The sequence below is a fragment of the Equus caballus genome, chromosome 1 (assembly GCF_041296265.1).
Source record: "Equus caballus isolate H_3958 breed thoroughbred chromosome 1, TB-T2T, whole genome shotgun sequence".
Taxonomy (NCBI): Eukaryota; Metazoa; Chordata; class Mammalia; order Perissodactyla; family Equidae; genus Equus; species Equus caballus.
The window spans coordinates 105,253,273-105,277,582 of NC_091684.1; the positions used below are offsets into that span (position 1 = coordinate 105,253,273).

Consider the following 24,310-nt stretch of genomic DNA (forward strand, 5'->3'; position numbering starts at 1 on the left):
CATACGTCTTATCTTCAAATAAGTTCCATAAAATATTTTGCTGCCGCTGCAAATTTTTTTTACAGTTTATAAAACTGTTTATTTTTAGTTCACATGACATCAGGAAATTACTCTCTGTGTCTGCTGAGGTTTTTGAAAAGTGACCATGTAAGGAGTCAGAATCTCACTCTGCTCACCTTTAGAATGTCCGAAGGTACCTTGCAGCAGGTGATTTTCTTTTAGTGGGATTTCCAGCTTAGCTTTGCCCTCACGTAGAGCAGTTACTGGTTCAGACATACCTCCGACTGACAGTAGAAAATAGTCTTTTTACTCAGGCCAAGGACCTGTGATAAGACAATAGGAATATCACCTTGAACTCCCTCCTTCTTAATTGAGGAATCTCTCCACCTGAAGGCAGAACTCCCATCAGTCCCTAGACCGTTGCACTCTGCGTTAGGTTGTCACAGAGAGCTGCCCCATTGCCCTGAGCACATGTGGCTGGAGTAGCAGGCCTCTGTAAGGACCAGGCAGGACTGGATTCTGGCTGCCCTGGCAGTTTGTTTATCTCTAATCTTGAGATTTCTTTTTCGGCTTCTTAAATTGTTTCTGTTAATACTCTTTTTATCACTTCTGCTCTCTTTACTTCTTCTCTCTTCCTTTCTTCCTGTCTTAAAGGACGATTTGCTGCATTCCGTTTCTGGAGCTAAGTGTTCTTCCTATGCTTCCCCAACGTACAGCACAATCGCACTTCTTCAACTCGTCTCTGAGGGGTCCTTGTTTGTTCCTTCTTCTGTAACTACAGATCTCTCCAGATGGCCCCAGTCTCTCACAGAATACAGCTCTTCCTGTGTTTCTACTGCCCCTTTTACCTATAGTTCCATTTCCGTCGTTTCATTTAAGGTAAACTTCAATGAGTGAGTGATTTACACCCAGCCTTGCATTTCTACTTCCTCTGTTCCCTTTCTGGAGCCCTATAGCCTGGTTTTCACTCCCACCCAAAATTCACTGATGATTTCGTAATCCCCTTTGCCGCTTGTCACCTTCTCCAGTGTTTCTGCAGTATTTGATGCTATTCGTCATTCTGTGGAGCACTGCCTTCTTAATGCTTTTTCCACTTTTGTTTCTGTCACATAGAACCCTCCTGGTTTTACTCTTACTTTCTTCCCACCTTCTATCACTAAATTATGTTGTCAGGCATCTCTTTCCTTGCTCTTCTCCCTCCTGTGTTTCTACTGTAGATCTCATTCATTTCTCATGCTGAAACTGTTATCTATCTAGGTAATTTCTAGTCCTGATGTATGGCCTGAGTCCTATTCCTGTATTTCCAACTGCCTGAAGACATTTCTTCCTCATTTCATTCTAGCATCTTATTTCCTCTTGCCACTTCTTGTCTACAGCCAGATTCAGCCTGTGCCTCCTGAAAACTGTTTCTTCCCCCAGCTTCCCTTTTCCAGTGGTGCTACCACCATTTTCTGTCAGATACACTCAAAACCTTCCCTCCCTCTTCCCTGCTCAATAACTAAAACCTGTTCCTCCTTCCTGTAGAATCCTTATATCTTGTTCTTAGAGTCACCAATTAGTAATACTTGATACAGTTGCTTTTATATCACTCTATATGGGTATTTACTTCCTGAACCATTTGAGTTAGTTGCAGACATCATAACTTTCATTCCTAAATACTTCAGCAGACATCCCCTAAGAACAGGGGCATTGTCTTATATAATATTTTGTGCATAATTTTCTAATTAACATACTTAATTACGACACAATTAAACCAAAACATAATTAGCATATTTTGGAAAGTTAACATTAATAAATACTGTTATTCAATATATAGTTCATATTTAAATTTCCTCACTTGTCCCAGTAATGTCCTTTATATAGATTTTTTTTAATCCTAGTTCTGACTGAGTCAAACACTGTCTTTAGTTACGGTACCTCTTGATTTCAGTTGTGTCTATCAGGTTTTCTAACCTTATTTTCTTTTCCTTCTTATTGATCCTGCACACTAGAATTAGATTTGTTTTCCTAAAGCACCCTGTAGGCTTCCCTTGGCCACAGACCTGTTTTGGTCTGCCATTATCAAGCCTTGACCCCTGGCCAGGCATTGAAGGCTGTGCACAATTGTCCCCATTGTGTCGTGGCCTTACTTACCATTACTTCTTCCCAGATACCTTCTGCTCCAGCCAGAGTGGACCAGTCTTAGTCACTTTGTAATTCCTGCTCAGAACCTCTGCCTGAATTGTCTTTTTACACCTTTTTATAACTGAATCCAGCCTTGTCATTCAATCTGAGCTCAAATCCTGCTACCCTAAAGTTTGTCCTCATCACCCTGGCCTATCGCGATCTCTGTGGACCATATATAGTGCTGTTTCTGTCCTTCTGTACCTTAGTTTCTGTAAGTGTATTTTCCCAACTTGGTTAGACCATCCTTATCTCTGTGTTTGCCCTCATCCCCCTCACTTGCTCTGGCATGGTGCCTTGTACTGAGTGAGGTAGTCTTCAGGTGAGTGTCACTAAAGACTTCTCAGGTCTCTAGCCTCTAAAGTTGTTCAGGATTGAAACTGCTGCCGGCTGGAGCAGTTTGGTTTCCTCTCTGGGAGCAGTCTGGTTTCCTCTCTGGGGTAGTCGCCTGCTCTCCAGACTGTGCCATTTGGAGCTTATCTTGCCTGGGGCAGGTGGTTCCCTTTTGCTTTCAGAAATCCCCAGACACAGCTCAGCATCATGACTGAGTTGGGTATTGATGTGAATTATGGTGAATTGAGTTTTGTTCAAAGAAAACCATGTGACTAGCCTAATATTCTGCTCTACAAATATTTCAACAGCAAAGCAAAATTTGGAATTCAGTTGGGCTTTCAAGATTTGGTCATCAGAATCACAATTCAGTGGGTATGTCAAGGGAATTTATCCAGCCTCTTTATAGATTTCAGTCTGCAATGGGCTATCTCAGGAGAGTTGGAACATATGCTTTTGGGTGAATCTGAGCCCGAGAAACCTCATAGTATAGAATTTAAAATCTCTGCTAAGTATAGGGTACAGAAATGGGAAAATGCTGAGGCTCAAAATCGAAATGAACTAGTGAGCCTTAAGATGAAAGGATCATAAACAGTAATAATGGATGGTGCTTGTTAAATGCCCCATCTGGGAAAAGAGCTTGTGATAACAGAGCTCATTAACGCCGTCCACACCCTCATGACGTTGAAGCAGGTATCCTGATTGCTAGTCTCCAGGAGTGGAGGAAAGAGTGAGGGACACATGTTTTGTGTGTTTTTAGTGATCAAGGACGAGCTGCTTTGGCCTAGAAGAATAAGACATTCTGTTTGAGTTTTAGTTCTTGTGAAAGGTGCTAGTTGGCCTGTCTCACTGTCCCTGGTGACATCTGTTTCACTTTCTGGATATGCCTAAGAGAGATGAGGGGAGCTGAGGTCTGCCTTTTGTCCCATGGCATCTTGAGCCCATCTGTGCTAATGCTTGATAGGTAAGAATTTGTGGCAGAATATTTTTCATTGGCCACTATCTTATTCTCTCAGGACAACTGACAGAGACGAGCAATAATGATTTCTTAAATTTCCAATATCGGTATACGTTGTTTTTAAAAAAGAAAGAAAAGCTAAGATTGTGCCAAGCTACACTTACTATCTGCTATAGTACACACTCTTACTTTCCTTACTTGAACTTTGCTCTGCCTGTGTGCACAGTATCATTGATTGCCGGCCATTCGAAATTACAGAGAACCTTTTTGGTTTGTTTAATTGTTCCTTATTACTGGTTAAAGGCATTAGGATGACAGTGTACACAAAAAAGCAAAACGTGAGCTTTAGAGCTGTTTGTTATCTGGCCTTTTCAATGAAACCTAGTGTTCATCAGGATTGTAGTCAATAGCAAAGCTTATTACCAATGGTATTACTTGCATGTGTTGCAGATAAAACAAATTGTATATCGCTTTCATTGCTGATGCGTAGGTGCCCTAAAAGGCTGAAATTGAGATTCAGTTCTACTGTTTTTACTATTATCCTTTATGATGCAGAAGTGGATTGGCCTACTCTGAGGTAAAAAGCAGAATTTCTTGATCCTTCGTTGGGAACCTTTTGCCAGGCTTCATGTTTTTATTAGTCTAGGTAGACTAGGTAATGTATAACTCCAAAATTGAAATAGCTTATAGCAACAAGGTTTATTTCTCACTCATTCATGTGGCCATTGTGGTGTCTCTGCTCACTAGTCACTCGGGTCCAGGCTGATGGAAATCCTTCTCAGCATGTCCTTCCACCTGGGACATCCCATTCCACTCACATTTCATAGGTCAAAGCAAGTCTCATGGCCACACCTAAGGGGCAAGGGACATGTAGTCCTATTGTGTGGCTAGGATGGGGAGAACCTGAAATAGCTTTGAGTATTACTAATGACTACTACTGTTTTTTCATTTATTTTCTTAGAGGAAAAGCTGACATTTGCTTCTTATCACTATAGGTGGGATCCTAGAAATTTTGGTATAGAAAAATAGAGGAATGCTCTTATAAGAAGGAAACATGGTTGAATCTTAGAAAAAGACATCTCATGTAGCAGCTTTTCAATTTCTCTAACAGAATTTTGGGGTGTTCATGTCTTAAATACTTACCAAATAAGTTTAAGATGACTTAAGAAATTAAAATTGCCTAGCAGAATAATTGCCTCCATATCTGGGAGGCAGGTACCTCCCTCCTTACAGAGACGTTCCTCAAATCATGTCCTTACCTTGGCTTTCTGATCTTGGAAAAGTACTAGTGTCTGTTGACAGTGTTTTTGTCTTTTTTCCTCTGATTATTAGACTAACCACAATTTATTTATGGTAAATTATTTATAATAAATTAACAATTATTAATGAAAATGACTGTGCAAGATGTGATACAACGATGGAAAAGACAAATGCCCTATCCTCAAGAAGCTCATAGTCCAACTAGAAAGATGGGTCACAGAGAGACATTCCTTGATCTTGGAGTAAGCAACATTTTTGGAAAAGGTACCATAAGTTGAATGTAATTTTTCAGTAGGCATGGTGTTATATGAGGGCGCTGTCATCTTGCACTACTTGTTCTTTTAGGAAGATTAGCCCTGAGCTAACATCCACTGCCAATCCTCCTCTTTTTGCTGAGGAAGATTGGCCCTGAGCTAACATCTATGCCCATCTTCCTCTACTTTATATGTGGAACGCCTGCTATAGTATGGCTGGATAAGCAGTGCATGGATCTGCGCCTGGAATCCAAACTGGTGAACCCCAGGCTGCCAAAGCAGAGCATGTGAACTTAACCGCTGAGCCACCAGGCCAGCCCCTAGCACTACTTTTTATAGAAGTGATCACAGACACTGCATTTAGTCAAATATATATGGTATATCTGCATATTGCACTTCATAAAACTAAAGTATGTATAAGTTATTTATATGGAATAATATAGTATCTAATCCTGAGCTCTTCTATTTAATGATATTTGATTAGAGGTAGAGAAAAAAGAGTGGGACTTGGAAGATGTGGCTGTTTCTGAGGCTAGGCTCTGAAGTGGAGGTGGACATGGTAGATAGTGGCCCATCTGCGGCCTTTGGCTGAGGGTCTGGGGTCCTAGATATGGAAGCATGTGAGGCAGCCTCCTGACCGAATGCAGTGCCCTGGGCTGTGTGTGTGCCAACATAGGCAAGGCTGGGCGAGCCCCACAGGTGTGATGGCCCCAAGTCAGATAGCTGGGGAAAAACACTAGTAATTTAGGTAGAAGAGCAATGAAGACTGTATAAATTTTGAGTAGAGCAGTCATCAAGGGGAGAGGTAGTCACAGAAAGGGAAATGAATGTTGATTGAGTAGCTGCCAAGTGCCAGGCTAGGTACCATATGCCCAGTAATCTTTTATAAAGGAGTGATATCCCTATGTAACACATCAGGAAGTTGAGGCTTAGGCTAAAGTGCCTGAAACTTAAAGAATCCATGTTCTTTTCACTAAACCACGATTTGAGAATTGTAAAGCATGAATGTTATGATAGATGTGATATGTAACAATTTAAAGAATTTGTTGATTTCTGTTTCCAAAACCAGAATTCTAGGAGACAGAGGCTCAAGGTGTGGCGAGGAGCAGGGAGGAATGTGTGAACGTTAGGGATGAGAGCCACTGGAGATTTGGACAAAGGGTCAGCCAGTGGAGGCATTAGTGGCATTTTGGGCAGGACCGTTTTTCATGGAATTGCTAGTGTTTAGCAATCCCTGCATCCTTGACCTCCTCTACTAAATGCCAGTTGGGCTGCTGGCTGGTACATTTTCAGATGCCCACTGGGGTGGGAGTGGTACCGTCCTAGATGAAGAGCACTGGGTTAGAGTTCAAGATGTTTGCAAGCGATTAGTCAGAGAGAAGTAGATGGCGACCTGACTGTGGAGAACCTTGTCCTCTGCATTTCTGAGTCAGTGGACATTTCCCAGTGCCCTTCTCACCAAGCAGTTTTCACACTTTCTTATTGTTAAAGCATTCTTTGGTCCTAGTTTCCACTCACCTGATATTTTGTCTATCTTTCTGACCATTGCATCTGGGCTTTTGCACTTCTTGCCTCTTAAATGGTCCCCGTCTCTTTGCTTTTAGACACTGTCTTAGGAAATCTCATAGAATCCCATGAGTTCAGTTTATGTGTCTGCTGTGAAACCTAAATTACCATCTGAACTCAGTGCCCTTCAAACTCAGTTAAATCCAAAGCTGCATCTGCAGCCCCTGCAGCTCCAGGCTGACATTCGGCCTCACCCTTCAAGGAAGTTAGTCTGCGAAGAACCTTCCTGACGTTCCTGTCCTTGCCAGTTGACTGAACTAGGTACACTTGTCTTGTTCCCCCAGTACCCTCGGCTACTTTTGCTGTTGCATTTAACACAGTATGTTGCTGTGGCTCATTCACGGGGTTAGGAGCACAAACTCCAGAGCCTTCCTGGCTGGGCTGTATCCTGGCTCTGCCACTTAGAAACTAGGACTTGTGCCTTAGGAATTGATCTGGACAGGGAATCATGATAGCACCTGGCTTCTGTGGTGGATGTAAGCGTTAAATATGTCGAAAGCACCTGCAGCAGTACCTGTGCCTGGTAAGTATTTCATTCTTTGGTTGGTTCCCACCCACCACCCCCCCGCCCCCACCCTCCCGATATTATTAAGGTAAGGATCAGACGGTCTTATTCACCACTGCATTTCCAGATGTTAGCCAATACTTGGCACATACTGGTTGCTCAATTATCGTTGAATTCATTTATCCGTCCACTATTCCAGGTGCTGGGGAAATAGTTAATATAACGTTCCTGTCTTTGTGAATCTTATATCTACCAGGGGAGACAAATGAAATGTTAGGTGGTGATAAGTGCGGGGGAGAAAATAAAGCAGGCTAAGGGATGGGAGATGTGGCTTCAGATTTTATGTAAGGTGGCTAGGGAAAGCATCTCTGATAAGATGGTGTTTGAGCAGAAACCTGAAGGAAATAAGAGAAGTGAGAGATATGTGGCTCTCTGGAAAAGAACATTCCAGGGAGCTGGAAGAACAAGTACAAAGACCGTGATTCCAGTATGGCTGGATAGAAGTGGGACAAGTGGGAAGTAGCAGGAGATGAGCTAGGGGTGGGCAAGAGGATCGGATGGGTCACTGTAGGTCCTTGTTCCCGAGGAAATTGATAAGAGTCACTGACTCCGGGGAGGGGAGCAAGGTAAGTGTGGGGACTGACTTTTCAGAAATGTCATACCATCGGCCTGAATTACCTGTTGCCACCCAGCATCTTTTAGGCCCATGCACTGGAGACTACAGACAGTCCTTTCTCTAGACAAGCTTTATTGCGTGGCACAGTAAACACTTAAATCACTCTCAGCTGCTTAGAGGCCAAGGCTGAGCTTGAAACCAGAGAAGCTGATAGATGGTCTGCAAGTGATGCCTTCCCCCTAGCCTGGGAGCTGTGATTAACTCCTGGAGCACACGTTGGGAGGCCCACGGGAGGGTGTGCACAGCAAGGGTAATGGCCCAGAGTGGCCTTAGGACACATGATGAGAGTCTGAAAGCAGATGATCTGTGAGCTTAGTGAAGACCGTACACGACATTGACATGTCGGTCCTTGTTAAATCCTTGTGGCCGTATCTGCTTATGACGTCAAGAAGTACGGTTCACCTTCTGTAGAGAACAGATTGTTGTACCTGTTTCTGAAGTCAGCCAGGTCTGTACCAGGAGACGTTTCCAGCAGCTGATAGCACGGGGATGCCCAGGGCCATCCTCTCTGTAGTTTAACTGCTGGTAGCACTGAGGGAAGCCATCCTGTCACAGCCTGGCGCTGAGCACTTCCGGTTTTTTTGCCCAAGTACTCCATGAGTGTGTCCCTTTAGATTTTCAGAATCCATATACCTGACTTTACCGCATAGGTGTCACATTTGATGTTGGTTATGGAAATTTCAGGGAAGGAGGGGAAGAGTCCCTGCTCACCGGGCTGACCCTTGGGCTTTAAGGCTGCTGCTCCTTTTCCCACCCAGAGAGGGAGAGAAATGGCACATTCCCCACAGCTCTGTCCCTGGCACCCTGCTGCCGTTCTCTTTATGCATTCCCCTTTGAGTGCTCATCTGCTTTGACATAGATGGGTGACACATCTCCATGTCCTTCTGACCCAGGCTCAAAGCTTGTGTTTCCAGGAGTGTCCAGCACCTTTCCATCTGGATGACCTGCCACCACTTCCAACTTAGTGTGCGCCAGCCCGCTCCTGTTCTCCTCCCTGCTCCACCTCCTTTCCTACCTGCCCGCCACCCACTTAACCATCACCGTTCTCTTCTCTTCTGAACTTTCCTAGTTGTGTCAGCAGTGCCATCGTTCTCCCAGGCCTGGACTCAGGGATGCCTACTTTACTTTCTGTTTCGTAGTGATTACTGGATATGTACAACTTCTTCCAATATTTTCTTTAGATCCACCCCTCTTTTCTTTTCTTCTCTCTTTTCTCTTCCCCTTCCTTGAATCCAAGAAACTTACAGATCAGCTCTAGGTGACTACTGCAGCTCTGTACAGTCTTCCCCTGACATCCCTCACTGGTCTCATCTCCCATAGAACACATTTCTGCCATTTTCCCTTCAGTCTGTGTTCTTCCCTGTGGCCTCCGAGGATCTCTGGATTATGGACTCTCTCGGCTCTCAGGCTCTCTCTGCTCAGGGACCCAGATCCCTCATGCCCATCTGATGTGTCTTCCACCCATGCATACCCATTCCCACCTCTTTGCCTTTGTCCAGCCCACTTCCCACCCTGAATTACCCTCAGCTTCCCCTAGCAGCCTCTCCAGGCTCAGGGCCCAGCGCAAGTTTTACGTTTGAGGAAGTCTCTCTGAGCTCCAGTGTGTGGCTCTCCAAGCTATTCGTCTTCTTGCTCGTGCTCTGAAGTGTTCAGTCCTAACTGTTTCCAGCAGACTGTAAAGTCCTGGAATAGTGTCAGCATGTGGTACTTGCTTGGTTGTCTGAACAGTGCAGGCGCTCAAATAGTTGATTGGTGGATGTGTAATGCATACGTGTTCTAATTCTTTGTGGGTTTTAAAAAAATTTTCAAAGTACTTTTCAGATGAATGTCGATTAGTGCAGCTAGAGGCCTATTTTAAAAAAGTAGATTCTAGTTAGACCTTGACTTTCAAGGTGATGACCTAAGCATGCTCGTGGGTCTCGGTGGGACTCAGGCAGCTTTGCGTCTGCTCCTTTGGGAGAGAACTGCTGGACGGGCTCAGGAGGAGCCATGTGTTCTTCAAGTGGGAGTCTGCCTGCAGTGGCTTTGTGAGCTTCTGGATTTACCAGGTTTTAACTGGGTGACTTAGGCAGCCTCTTTCTTTTCTTTTTTTTATTGCGGTAACGTTGGTTTATAACATTATATAAATTTCGAGTGTATATCATTATATTTCGATTTCTGTGTAGATTACATCATGTTTACCACCCAAAGACTGATAATTACCATCCATCACCACACTCATGTGCCTAATCAGGCCTTTCACCCTCCTCCCTCCCCCCTTCCCCTCTGGTAACCACCACTCCAATCTCTGTCTCTATGTGTGTGTTTGTTTTGTAGTTTTGATTTGCATTTCCCTGATAATTAGTGATATTGAACATCTTTTCAGGTGCCTATTGGCCATCTGTATATTTTTTTGGACAAATGTCTCTTCAGATCTTTTGCCCATTTTTTACTTGGGTTGTTAGGTTTTTCTTGTTGAGATGTATGAGTTCTTTATATATTTTGGATATTAACCTCTTAGCAGATATATGGTTTGCAAATATCTTCTCCCAGTTGTTAGGTTGTCTTTTCGTTTTGTTGATGGTTTCCTTTGCTGGACAGAAGCTTTTTAGTTTGATGTAGTCCCATTTGTTTATTTTTTCTATTGTTTCCCTTGCCTGGTCAGACATGGTACTTGAAAATATGCTGCTTAGACCACTGTCGAAGAGCATACTGCCTATGTTTTCTTCTAGAAGTTTCATGGTTTCAGGTCTTACATTCAAGTCTTTAATCCATTTTGAGTTGATTTTTGTGTATGGTGTAAGATAATGGTCTACTTTCATTCTTGTGGCTGTCCAGTTTTCCTAACACCATTTATTGAAGAGACTTTCCTTTCTCTGTTGTATGTTCTTGGCTCCCTTGTCGAAATTTAGCTGTCCATAGATGTGTGGGTTTATTTCTGGGCTCTCAATTCTGTTCCATTGGTCTGTGTAGTCTGTTTCTGTGCCAGTACTATGCTGTTTTGATTACTCTAGCTTTGTAGTATATTTTGAAATCAGGGGGTGTGATACCTCCAGCTTTGTTCTTTTTTCTCGATTCCTTTGGCTATTCGGGGTCTTTTGTTGTTCCATATAAATTTTAGGATTCTTTGTTCTATTTCTGTGAAAAATGTCATTGGAACTTTGATAGGGATTGCACTGAATCTAGATTGCTTTAGGAAGTATGGACATTTTACCTAAGTTAATTCTTCTAGTCCCAGAGCACACATTATCTTTCCATTTCTTTGTGTCTTTAATTTCTTTCAACATTGTTTTATAGTTTTCAGTGAACAGGTCTTTCACCTATTTGGTTAAGTTTATTCCTAGATGTTTTATTCTTTTTGTGGCAATTGTAAAGGAGATTGTATTCTTAATTTCTCTTTCTGCTACTTTGTTGTCAGTGGGTAGAATGCAACTGATTTTTGTCTGTTGATTTTGTATCCTGCAACTTTACTATATTCAAATACTATTTCTAAAAGTCTTTTGCTGGATTTTTTACGGTTTTCTATATATAAAATCATGTCATCTGCAATAGTGATGGTTTCACTTCTTCCTTTCCATTTTGGATTCCTTTTATTTCTTTTTCTTGCCTGATTGCTCTGGCTAGGACTTCCAATACTATGTTAAATAAGAGTGGTAAAAGTGGACATCCTTGTCTGGTTCCTGTTCTTAGAGGAATAGTTTTCAGTTTTTCTCCATTGAGAATGATATTAGCTGTGGGTTTGTCATATATGGCCTTTATTGTATTGAGGTACTTTCCTTCTATATCCACTTTATTCAGAGTTTTTATTATAAGTGGATGCTGTGTCTTGTCAAATGCTTTCTCTGAATCTATTGAAATGATCACGTGATTTTTGTTTTTCATTTTGTTAACGTGGTGTATCATGTTGGTTGATTCGCGGATGTTGAACCATCCCTGCGTACCTGGAATAAATCCCACTTGATCATGGTGTATGATCTTTTTAATGTATTGTTGTTCGATTTTCTAGTATTTTGTTGAGGACTTTAGCATTGATGTTCATCAGTGATATTGCCCTGAAATTTTCTTTTTTTGTGTTGTCCTTGTCTGGTTTTGGTATCAGGGTAATGTTGGCTTTGTAGAATGAGGAGGCTTCCCCTCCTCTTCAACTTTTGGAAGAGTTTAAGAAGGATAGGGATTAAGTCTTCTTTGAATGATTGGTGGAGTTCACCAGGAAAGCCATGTGGTCCTGGACTTTTATTTTGGAGGAGGTTTTTGATTAGTGTTTCAATCTCCTTACTGGTGATTGGTCTATTCAGATTCTCTATTTCTCTTGATTCGGTTTTGGAAGGTTGTATGATTCTAAGAATTTATCCATTTCTTCTAGATTATCCAATTTGTTGACGTATAGCTTTTCATGGTATTCTCTTATAATCTTCTGTATTTCTGAGGTGTCTGTTGTAATTTGTCCTCTTCATTTCTGATTTTATTTATTTGAGCTTTCTCTCTATTTTTTTCTTGGTAAGTCTAGCTAAAGGTTTGTCAATTTTGTTTATCTTTTCCAAGAACCAGCCCTTAGTTCCATTGATTTTTTTCTATTTTTTTTTAGTCGCTGTTTCATTTATTCCTGTTCTGATTTTTATTATTTCCTTCCTTCTCTTGATTTTGGGCTTTGTTTGTTCTTCTTTTTCCAGTTCCTTAAGGTGCACTGTTAGATTCTTTATTTGAGATTTCTCTTGTTTGTTGAGGTAGATCTGTATTGCTATAAACTTCCTTCTTAGAAGTGCTTTTGCTGTATCTCATAAATTTTGGCATATCTTATTTTTATTTGTCTCCAGGTATTTTTTGATTTCTCCTTTGATTTCTTTGTTGACCCAATCATTGTTCAGGAGCATTTTGTTTAATCTCCACATTTGTGTGACTTTTCCAATTTTCTTCCTGTAGTTGATTTTTGGTTTCATACCACTGTGGTCACAAAAGATGCTTGGTATTATTTCAGTCTTCTTAAATGTATTGAAACTACTTTTGTGGCCTAATAGGTGATCTATCCTGGAGAATGTTCCACATGCATTTGAAAAGAATGTGTATTCTATAGTTTTTGAGTGGAATGCTCTGTATATATGTACTAAGTCCCTCTGGTCTAATGTGTCATTTAAGGCCAATGTTTCCTTATTGATCTTCTGTTTACATGATCTATCCATTGGTGTAAGTGGAGTGTTACAGTCCCCTACTATTATTGTGTTACTGTCTATTTCTCCTCTTAGGTTTGTTAGTAACTGCTTTATATATTTAGGTGCTCCTATGTTGGGTGCATAGATATTTACAAGTGTTATATCTTCTTGTTGGGTTGTTCCCTTTATCATTATGTAGTGCCCTTCTTTGTCTCTTGTTACAGTTTTTGTTTTAAAGTCTGTTTTGTTCGGTATTAGTATTGCTATCCCAGCTTCCTTTTCATTGCCATTTGTGTGGAGTATCTTTTTCCTTCCCTTCACTTTCAGTTTGTGAGTGTCTTTAGGTCTGAAGTGTGTCTCTTGTATGTGGCATATATATGGATCTTGTTTTTTTATCCAATCAGCCACTGTCTGCCTTTTGATTGGAGCATTTAGTCAATTGACATTTAAAGTAGCTATTGATAAGAATGTACTTATTGCCAGTTTGTTACTTTTTTTCTGGGTTTTTAGTAGTTCTTCTCTGTTCCTTTCTCCTTCTCTTGCTCTCTTCTCTTGTGGTTTGATGGTGTTCTTTAGTATTATGATTGGGTTCCTTTCTCTTAATGTTTTTGTATATTTATTATAGATTTCTGGTTTTTGATTGCCATGAGGTTCATGTATGATAACCTATGTACTTAGCAATCTGTATTGAATTGATGGTCTCTTTAGTTTTAACCTCTTGCTAAAAGCTCCACTCTTTACTCCTTTCCTCCTGCATTTAAATTTATTATGTCCATGGGAGGAGGTGAGTTCAGAGTCTGCTTGTACCACCATCTTGACACCGTCCTGTAGGCAGCCTCTTAAAGACATCTTTGTGCTTCTGTTTCTCCAGTCATTGCACAGGGGTGATACCATATTTCATCAATTCTCAGATTCCTTGTTTTTGGTAATGCTTGAGATTTTAACATCTCAAGTCAAGATTTGTCTTACAATCAGTGGCATTACATTGTTTAATTAGCAACATTGTTCTTTTTTAGTGGAACATAAAATGGTAGTGTGTTTTATAATCCATGGAGTCTTAGCTTTAATGAAATACTGTACCATCCACCGTTCATCGTTATTTTGAGGGTTTGAGTTAGTAAATAATTGCTTACCTCAATAAATGGTGATTTTGTCTTGATATTTACTTTTTTCCCTACTGTTCTCTCTGCCTCCAGTATTATCCCCTTTAATCTATCTTTTATACACCCTTCTAATGACATATTGAGAATGTTTTTGACTGTGCACCTCCCCTGTTGGAATTATTCAGTGGCTCTCTATTCCCCATAGCAGTAATTCGTAAGGAGAAGGAGAACCTGCCTCACTCCTTCCCCTGCCTTCCTCCAAATCCTTATGAATGCCTGATGACACCGAGTGATCGAGGGAAGTGTGTGATGCCAGTGAATTCTTGTGATTGTAGAAAAAAGTTGAGGACCGCTGCCTAAAGAATGGTGCTAAGGCCTGTTAACATCATTTATGAAGACCTCCGAGATCTCTCTCAGCCTGCTGCATCTCTGGCCTCACCTCTTGCCATTTCCTGCTTTGAGCTTTGTGCTGCAGCAAGACTGAGCTGTTTGTGTCACTTGTCTTGAAGGATGTTCTAGCTTTGTAAGTTTTGACCCAGCATGCAGAGGGCTAGAGTGGGTGGAGCAGGGCCCAGGACCATGCCAGGAGCAGCACTTTAGAAGGAACAGAAACTGTGGGGATGGAGATCATCTCAGAAGCATGTTTGTGGGTCCAGGCATGGCTTTTGGAAATTTTTCTCTTTTTTTCAAGATTTTATTTTTTCTTTTTCTCCCCAAATCCCTCCAGTACATAGTTGTGTATGTTTTTAGTTGTGGGTCCTTCTAGTTGTGGCATGTGGGATGCTGCCTCAGCATGGCCTGACGGGCGGTGCCATGTCTGCGCCCAGGATCCGAACTGGCGAAACCCTGGGCTGCTGAAGCGGAACTTGCGCACTTAACCACTTGGCCATGGGGTTGGCCCCGTGGAATTTTTTCTTGATTGTCAAATAAATCGTGCTTCACTTACCTAACTGCTTGCCCTTTGGTCAGATTAGGAAGAGGGATGGACTCTCAGGGTAGAGGGCAGGGACTTATTCCTTGCTTCCCCAGGGGACGCGTATAGGGCCAGGGGATGGAAACAGTTCCATGTGCATTGTGGCTCAACACAGTGAAGAACTTTGTGACGATTACTGCTGCTCCACAGTAGACTGGGCAGCTTAGGAACAGCAGTGAGCTCCCTTCACGGGGCTGAAGCATCTATTCTGTCTCAGCAGCCAGAGCATAAATTCCTGCATTGGGAAGGAGGTTGGACAAGATGACTTTGACTGTAATTCCTACGTTAGTTAGTACTCATTAAGTACTTACTTAAGCATCAGGCTCATAATAGTTAAGGGCTTTCATTACAGTGTCTCATTTATTTCCTGCATCATCTTCTGTTATCCTTAGACTAGGCATGTCAGGTAAGAAGTCTAGTTCTCCACATTTTACATAGGAAGAAACTGAGGTGTAGAGCTAGGACGCGTCTGGTTCTCCAAGGCCACACAACTAGTAAGTGGCAGAGACGGAATTCAGACTCTGGACTCTGATTCCAGAGCCTCCACTCTCCACGCTGCTGCCCTGCCCTTCGTGTTCTCTCCTGCTTTAGTATTCTTGTGGAAAGAGACATATTTGGGTCGTGTTTTGTTAGTAGATAACCAGCCAGAGAGAAGATAGAATTCAAGAGGACAAGGACACAGTCGTTTTCTTTACCTAGTGCTGTGCTTAGCATCTGGGACCAGGATTGCAGACAGGCAGCAAATGAGAGAGGGTGAAACAGTAGACAAGAAAGAAAAAGTCCTGCTGGAACGTTTTTAAAAAATTACTTCACAGAGAACTGAGTCATAATAGGAATTCTTTTTTTAAAAAAGGACAGAATAACATGCCATGAGTATACTTTGCTCCAGTCAACTATACACATTGAAAGAGCATAAGATGAAGCTGGAGAGTGAGCGACACTTGTATTAAAGAAGAAGAATTATTGTTAGATGAGCATGAACAGTCGTTAATGAGTTGCTAGGCGATTTGCCCTTCCCTCTGCCTGGATGCCTTCCCCATACACCAGTTAGTGTAAGGCCTACCCTTCTCTGAACTTCCATGGCTTTTTGTGCTTGGTCATGGTACTTATCAAGGTCTTCCTTTTATTGTAGGTAATTCCGTACATGTTTTATCTTCTTTACTTGATTCTAAGCCCTTTGAGGACAGGGTCCACATCTTATCTTCATTTCCTCCTTCCAGCTCTGAACATTCTATGATGTTAAGCATATTTGAAAATAGACATTGTAACAGGTCACATTCTTTTGGTGAAAATGAGTGAATTCCTTGAACCTAACACATTATCTCATGTGTAGTGGGGACTCACAGACACATATTTAGCTTATATGGGTTCAGCTCTAACCGTTGGGCAAAGAGAAAGCGTGGACAGGCACTCCACTGCATGCCTGGAGTGAGCATGAGGTGGAAGATTTGACTTGGCCTTTCTCTGCCTCTACCGCGTGCCTGTGCTCTCATAAGCATCTTTCGGTCCTTACCGTGATTTTACTCCTTAAAGATACAACACAGATTTTCAGTCTCTGTGCTCCCTAAACAAGCCAGCCCCTTCGTCTAGTGCTCAACTGGAGAAAATGAGTGATCAGTTCCATCAGTGGAGGAAAAACAAGCCGGGTTGGACTGCATGGGTGATTTAAAGAATTTTCAGCAGGGCTGGCCCTGAGGCTGAGTGGTTAAGTTCACACATTCCACTTCGGTGGCCCAGGGTTTCTCACCCGTTCGAATCCTGGGCACAGACATGGCACCACTCATCAAGCCATGCTGAGGTGGCATCCCACATGCCACAACTAGAAGGACCCACAACTAAAAATACACAACTGTGTACCAGGGGGCTTTGGGAAAAAAAGGGAAAAAAGTCTTTTTTTTTTTTAAAAAAAAAGAATTTTCAGCAATGTATGGTTTATGTCTTACTTGGTGACTTTGGAACTTAAACCTCATATAAAGTGAGATTCCACTAGAGTCATTGTTTCCATTGAAAGAATGTATGGTCATATGAGTGAAAGAGAAAGAAAGCAAATCAAGGGCTAGGGATCACGTCTTTTGCAATTTCATGGCAAGAAGACATCTGGGGAAAACCTTGGAAATGTCCTGTCTGAAGACTGAGGAAGGTCATAAAAGTGGTTCAGGAGACACTAATAGCAAGGAAAGGAGAAAAAGAAAAGTCTACAAAGCAGGTTGCTTTCTTTGCCTGCTTTCTTTACTTCGGCAGAGCTGCTTGGGAACAAGCAACCCTGTGCCACTGAGAGTCCCCGAGGGTGTCTCAGCATAGAGGGATTCCTTAATCGACATTAGCAACGAGTGCCAAGGAAACAGCTAAGTTATGTTCAGAATACTCTGTTTTAGAAGTCATGGGAGTGTGTACACACGGAAGGTTTCCATTAAGACAGATGACTGGTGTTTTCATGTTTGACTCTTCCGTGCGTCGTTTTGTCTCCCTGGCTAGAAAGTCAGCTTCCCAGTGGAACTGGTGTTTCGTTGTGTCTCCGTATTGTTCATTGCAGTTCTATTTACTTAGACACTGAACCAACAGTTGTTGAATCCAGTGACCCTGTGTTCATTTGTAGACATGTGAGATGAAGGCATGCCACAGGGAGTGAGGACAGGCCATCCTTACCATGTCTTAAAATACTGAGAAAACATCGGACTTTCCAGTGAAAGTCGGGATAAGAGAGAAGGCACATTTCACCAGGTTTCTGGAAGGCGTTTCTATGCCTTCTTCCGCTTTTCATTTCTTTCTAAAATGAATAATTTGGAAACTAGACACTGACTCTGGACCAAGATGATTCAAATGATTTTCTCTTCCCCTGTCCATGCCGAGTCTGCTTAGTGTCCGCCTACCCTTGGCCTATTAAGAGCCACCACGCCCTCTAGCATGGACAAGAAGATGATGCGCACCCCACCTACCCAGAATCTCTTCCCTCTTTGCACTCTGGAGGCCTTTCCTGGGAATTAATGAAACCAACCAAGCCAAGAAGGGGAAGAAAAAGTTAATAGCATTTAGTTTTTTGTAAGGTAAACGAGGTCTCTTATCTAACAATTCCTTTTTAAAACTTGAGTGTTGCAATGTTGGCATCCTCGTGTTCCGGTGTAGGAGCTGTGACCATGCTCTTTTGTATTTGATCCGTGTTTGATTGTCTTCTGTGGTCATCCAGTTGTTCTAAGAAAGATATGGGAGTATGAGAAGGCAGTGGGCGTCTGAGCCCTTGTCTTTGGTGGTGCAACAGCCTATTGTCCTCCAAAGCAAAACACCTGGGGAGGGATCGATCCAGGCTAGAGGTTTCTAGGGATGTGACAGAGCTTGGGGTGTGGTGCGATTAGTGTGCCACTCGTGTCTCAGAAGGTCTTACGTACCCTCTCTGCCCATGGAGGTCCGCTAGATGTGCTCCTGCCATCCCCGTGTAGAACTGCCTTTCTCTGCAGGATTATTTATGGTACTTAGCTATAGCTGCAAGAGATGGTACCACATTCTAGATGGCATCATGGATTTAAGTCAGCTTTCTTGAGCTGCTAGTAGGAGAACCTTACTTATGTCTATAGAGAAATATGCTGTACATTTAATGTTTAAAAATAAACTTTTGGAACACGGCCAGTCTATGGTCTGGAGACTATATGTCTTGTCATGTCTTGTTTGTTATCTTCAGGCTCCACATCACTTTGCTTTTCGTGATGGTCTCTGTTGACCAGGGACTGGATTCAGAACTTTTTGGCTTCAGTGAGAAACATAACCTAGGATGGAACTCTTGAGGATCCCGGACTCCTCTGTCCTTGGATAGGATTGTGGGAACCGAGTTGTCTCCGTCTCCAGCGATTCCAGAGCTGTGTCCCTCAGGAGCACCTCCATTCTTGAAGTGACACTTTTATTTTCCCACTTAGACTCTATCAATCCTGACAGGAAACTGGCCACCTCATTTTAACCCACTTTCTCTGCAGAGGCTAACTCAGGCCATGTCCCAGGCAGTGGAGCATATTTCTCAGTACCCGAATGGGAAGCTGGGCTGCCTCGAAAGGCCTGTGGCTCCTTACAGTGAAGACTTTTGAACCAGATGAGCCTCTCTCATCCCTTCAGCCTGCATTTATGAAGTATGGCTGTTACCAAGCACAGTGCTCGGCACTGGGGACCCAGGGATGAATATGACATAGAACCTGCCTCAAGGAAAATCACAGTCGAGGAGAGGAGACAGAAGATATGACAGTGCACTGAACGAAGTACCTCAGTGGAAGCGCGTACCGGGCTCAGAAGTATCACTGAGAAGAGGGGAGTGTCTCCGCCTAGAGGGCTCTTAGCCTTTCTTGAGTTTGCTCCGCCCAAGCCTTGGGTATTCAGCACCTCGAGTCCTGGAAGAATGTCTCCGAGTTTACAGAACTGCTCCCCAGGATCAGCATGGAGCACGGTAGAAGGTAGTGAGGATGAGGATTAACACATCCCAGGAGCATCAGCCGCACTACAAGCCCTTGTTCCAACGTGGAGCAGTGCTTTCTCTCCATCAGGAAGTCCGAGCAGCCTAGACAGTTGTTTAACTCGCCCCGCATGCTTCCCAGTATTATTTTTCCCTTTCTGTGCGTTTTCACAGTGGGCCTGCTGCCAAAGCTTTTCTTGGCACCAAACCCCTGATTCAAGCTCTTCAGAACAGGAGAGTCCCGCCTTCCAGGAGTCCCGGAGCTGTACCTCAGCCCTGTTGAATCCTCAGCGTGCACCAGATTTGTTGTTGCTGTTCGTCTGTTAGTACACTGGGTCAGGGAGAAACTACCTGGGGCAGCCCAGGGCACAAAGGTACAGGTCCCCATCCTGATCAGGACATTCATACAGCCTCAGGGAATGAGATTTGAAGGGTGTCAGTTAACTTATATGGACAGAAAAGAATAGTGGGGCCAGACTGGATGCCCAGTGGATCCAGTTATACAAGCAAGTACCTTTCTGGGAGGGAGGACGATGTGACAGCTTCCTAAGAAAGAAAAGGAAAGGAAGACAGATGTCCAGAGGTGTTGAGAGGAAAGAATAGAGGCTTGCTAGCAGGTTAGGTTGCCTTCAGAGGAATAGGTGTTTTGCTTTAGGTAATCATTCCTACTTTTGACTGTTTTGAGGAGTTTTAAAAGAAAAATTTAAATAGCACAAAATTATAAACACCAACTTTCATTCTTTAAAGTGTGGCCATAAATATATGTATCCTGGTCTTGAAAAGCATTGATTTACACCCAGCCGTTTCCCTGTTGAGATTTCAGATTCATCACGCAAAGTATTTTCTCAGTTTCCTCCTTCTTACATCGAGATAACCTTTTGGTTTATTGGCGTTATCTTAATTCTTATGTTCAAATGAAACTCTTCCTGGTTGCGATGTTCCTGGGTCAAATCACCATTAGATTTGCCAGGAGCTAAGAAATCAGTAACGCTTTTGTTTGAACTCTTTTAACAAACACTGCTGAATGAATTTTGCTATTTCATTATTTTAGATGGTTGCTGACCTAGCAGAAAGCTGTGAATTATCATTACTTGATAATTCATATTTGTTCATTGCACGCTGTCTTAGGCTGGGTTTAGGGCTCTTGAGGACCTTTACGTCTTTGCTTTCTTCTGTTCTCATGGTTTTTATTGGCACCAACATGACTCAGATTTCCTTTCCCCCGCCTCCATTTGGCGGTTTGGTTCTTTAACTCTCAGTGTTCTCTAAGGTATTTACCTACATTTCTGCTGCATCCTCAAGATCAGTCCATCGGGCAACTCCTGTCATTTAACAAAACCATTCTTTGTGATCTGACTGTGTCTCTAGTATTTTAGGTACATGAGTTTAGTATTGATTCTTGGCTGCCCAACCTCCAGCTTTCTCAGGTACCCTCTGTCTCCACTGGGAAAATGATATGCATCTTTCATGGTCTACTTCATGTTCAGTGGAAGAGTCTTTGCTGACTTGTCAGCTTGACATGGCAGCTGGTAAGCTGATCCCTAGTTGCTCATCCTTTGCTCATTGACACCACATGAGTGACTATGCTGACCGAAGGTCAGTTGTGATGTGTTCAGACCTGTTGATGCCAGTTACTGGTATTATAATTATGTAACTTAATTAATAATATACTGATGAACCATGAGTGAGAAAAGAGAACTGTTCTGTGAATACTTTGGAAAGGCAAGTTTACTGAAAAAAAGAAAATGAAATTGAATCAGGTTTGGGCAAGATACTATAGAAGACTAGAGGTGGAGGGAGCCTAAACTTCTAGAATGATTCTGTGCTTCCTGCTTCACAGGAGTCTGAGATCTCCCTGTACCTTAGAGAAGCTGGAGATCGCAGAGGATGCTTTATGGGAGAATTTTATGCAAGAAAAGTTGACATAGAACTCCAGTCAGCAGGAAAGAGCTCTTTGGTCTTAAGTCAGAAGTTTGGTGGCTCTCGAAGTATTGCTTGTGGCAGATGATTGTGGGCTTGGACGTTGGCACAAAAGTCACAATGTAAGTCCTAATAACTGTGTCTTTATTCCGTGAGTTGTTGGTTTTAGATGCTATCCATCGGCTCTCAGTTATGGCGGATGAGGAACTCGGTGTTCTTATTCTACCTCCCACCTTCTTCCTCCCTTGTCCTCCTCGTTGCCAGCTGCAGCTTTTCTACCTTGTCAAAGCACACAGCACCGACTTTCTGTTGTCCCTTTAATCCCATTTTAGTCTTAGTCCTACCATCAAGTAGACTCCATGCTCACTACCAGTCTTTCTGCCATAGTTTTTCCAGTCACTCCTTCGTTGGCAGAAGTGTTTCCTTTTGTAGATTCCTCAAGAAAGACTCATGGGAACAATATTTCCCGGTACTCTTGATTGACAGTTAACCGGGTATAAAATTCTTGGGTCACGCTCTCTCTCCTTGGGAATTTTGTGCGTGTTGCTCCTTTTTCTGCTAGCAATGAATTTTACTGTGGAAATTTTCGAGATTTCGTCCCTCTCTTGAGTGACTTGATCTTTTTGCCTGGTTGCAGAAATCCCGACATCTGCCTTCACATCTGTCTCGGCACTGACTCATCTGGGTGGGTGTTCCGTGAGCTGCAGAGTGCCCTTTCATAGCTAAATCCTGTTTTGTTTCAAGAAACATCTTGAGTTACATCTTTATGTAATCTTTATGGACTAATCTTTACATATTTGCTCCATTCCATGTTCGTTTTTTTTATGCGTATGTTCCGTCTCCTTTGCTGTCTTCTGTACTCTCATTTTCTCTCTGTTCCTTTTAACTCTTTTTCATTTCATTTTACTTGCTTTTTCCGTTTCTCTCCTTTTTGTTCCTTACTGTGTTTTCAGCAGCGCCTCTTCTGCCTTTCGCTCCTTCCAGTTTCCTCTTCATTTCTCTCTGTTTTTTCCTGAGCTGTGCTGGTATGTGTCTTCCCTGCTTCTCTCGTAAGCTCTTGCACTTTTGCTTTGGCCTCTTGCTTCATAGTTTTCTTTCTTTGATTTTGCAAAATATTTAATTTTATTTCACCTGCTCCCTGGCAGCATTCTTCCAGTGTGTAGTCTTAGCCTACCGTTTGGTGTTCCTGTTTCTTTCCTAATTTTTCCTTGTTGTGTCTTTATATGGATCCTCAGCCGATTTCGTGTTTATAACTCAACTTTAAATAGATAGGTTTTTCAGGCACCAGCTGTTTGCAGGATGCTTGTTTAGGGGAGGACCCGAGTCTGTGTTCCAGGCTGGCTGCAGTTCTCATGATTTGGGGTCCTGGGTGAGTGCATTTCCCCGTTATTTCTATCCGGCCATGAAGGGTAAGCATCTGCGAGCTTTTCCACAATGCAGAGACGGCCACAGAGACCGACTATGAGGCGCATACCCCTTGTTTGTGTGCTTTCTCATTTAGCCCCAGCTCCAGGTCCAAGGCAGTTCCTGCCTTCCCGAAACAAGCAGTCCCTTTGGTCCCAGAGGGTGTGTCCTTCACCCCCAGGAAGCATGTTCTTACAGGTCTGTCTGAGCTCTCCCGCCCCTGTGTGCTCTTTCCATAGCGTCCTTCTTTCCCTTCTCTAACAGGAAGAGCCCTTGCTTGGGCTCCCTGCTCTTGGCAGCTTTTCCACCTGTTTTGGGGCCTGGGATTCTGGTTATCTTCTAGTTTTGTTGAAAATGGAGTTTGTGCTTTTATTTATTTCTCCTTTTTGCGCTTAGAGTACATTTAAATAGCATTTTAAAATTCTGACTTCCTGATGCAGTGTTCAAATCACAAGTCTTCACTGATGTTTTCTTTTAACCAACCGCTGGTCCCCGTGATGTCGTGTGTTAAGCCTTGCCTACACCTTCTCCATACAGCCTCCACCACCTCACTGTCATCCGGCTCCGAGCACCTGAAGCCCAAGGCGTGTGCTCCGCAGACGTACGCAACGCCTTTCATTCATTGAGCATGCCCCCTCTGCACTGGGCGTTGTTCCAGGCCTTGGGGAGAAAGCGTGGGGGGATTCATACAAGATCTTCACACACAAAGGCGAGTCTGACACATGACTCCACAGGCCCGGGGGTGAGCGATGAACGGAGGGGAAGACAGTTTGGGATTTTGAGGTGGTTTGGTGGAAGGGGTGGAACGTGAGCTCTGGAGTCTGACCTCCAGCTTCAGTGCTCAGCTCTGCTGCTCATATACGTGACACTGGGATAGTCTGGTGACTTTGCCAAGTGTCGGTTTCTTTATATATAAGGTGGAGATAGCATTACCTGCCTCAGATGGATGCTGTAAAATTAAAATAAGTTACGTCTCACGTGCTGAGCACATAGTGGATGCTCAGCAAGTGCGACTTCCCCCAGGAAGAAGGGCTTTGTTAAACAGAGGGAACGAATACTGACAGTACTGGTGTAGAGACCTATGTTTTTAATTGTCGTAAAATTTACGTAACTTAAAGTTTGCCGTCTTCATTTTTAAGTTCACGACTCAGTAGTGTTAAGTACATTCACACTTTTTGGGCAACCTGTTCCCAGAACTCTTTTCATCTTGCAAAACTGAAACTCTATCCCCATTAAACAACCACTCCCGATTCCCCCTCCCCTCAGTCCTCGGCAACCGCCATTCTCCTTCTGCCTCTATGGTTTTGACCATAGGTGCCTCATAGAAGTGAAATCGTACCATATTTGTCCTTTGTGTCTGGCTCTTTCACTCAGCATAGTGTCCTCAAGGTTCATCCATAACTGGACCCACTTAGTGCCAGTCGGTGTTGATGGTGATGGTATTAGTAGTGAAGGACATCGGTGTTTCTTTAGAACCCACTGTGTGCCAAGCAGCAGGCTAGGTGCTCGACACAGGTCATCTCATTCCGTCCTCACCTCAGTCCTGATGGAAGCTGAAGCCCTGGACGGATCGTTTGCCCGAGGTCAGCCACCTGAGAGAGAGCTGAGCTGACATTTACACGAGGTCTGTCTGCCTCCGGAGG

At 43.0% G+C, this 24,310-nt stretch overlaps 1 protein-coding gene across 1 annotated transcript in view; it reads left to right on the top strand.

The window, feature by feature from the left end:
• Positions 1 to 24,310, top strand: part of AP3S2 (adaptor related protein complex 3 subunit sigma 2) — a 51,561-nt gene that overhangs the window by 20,418 nt on the left and 6,833 nt on the right. The window lies entirely within an intron of this gene.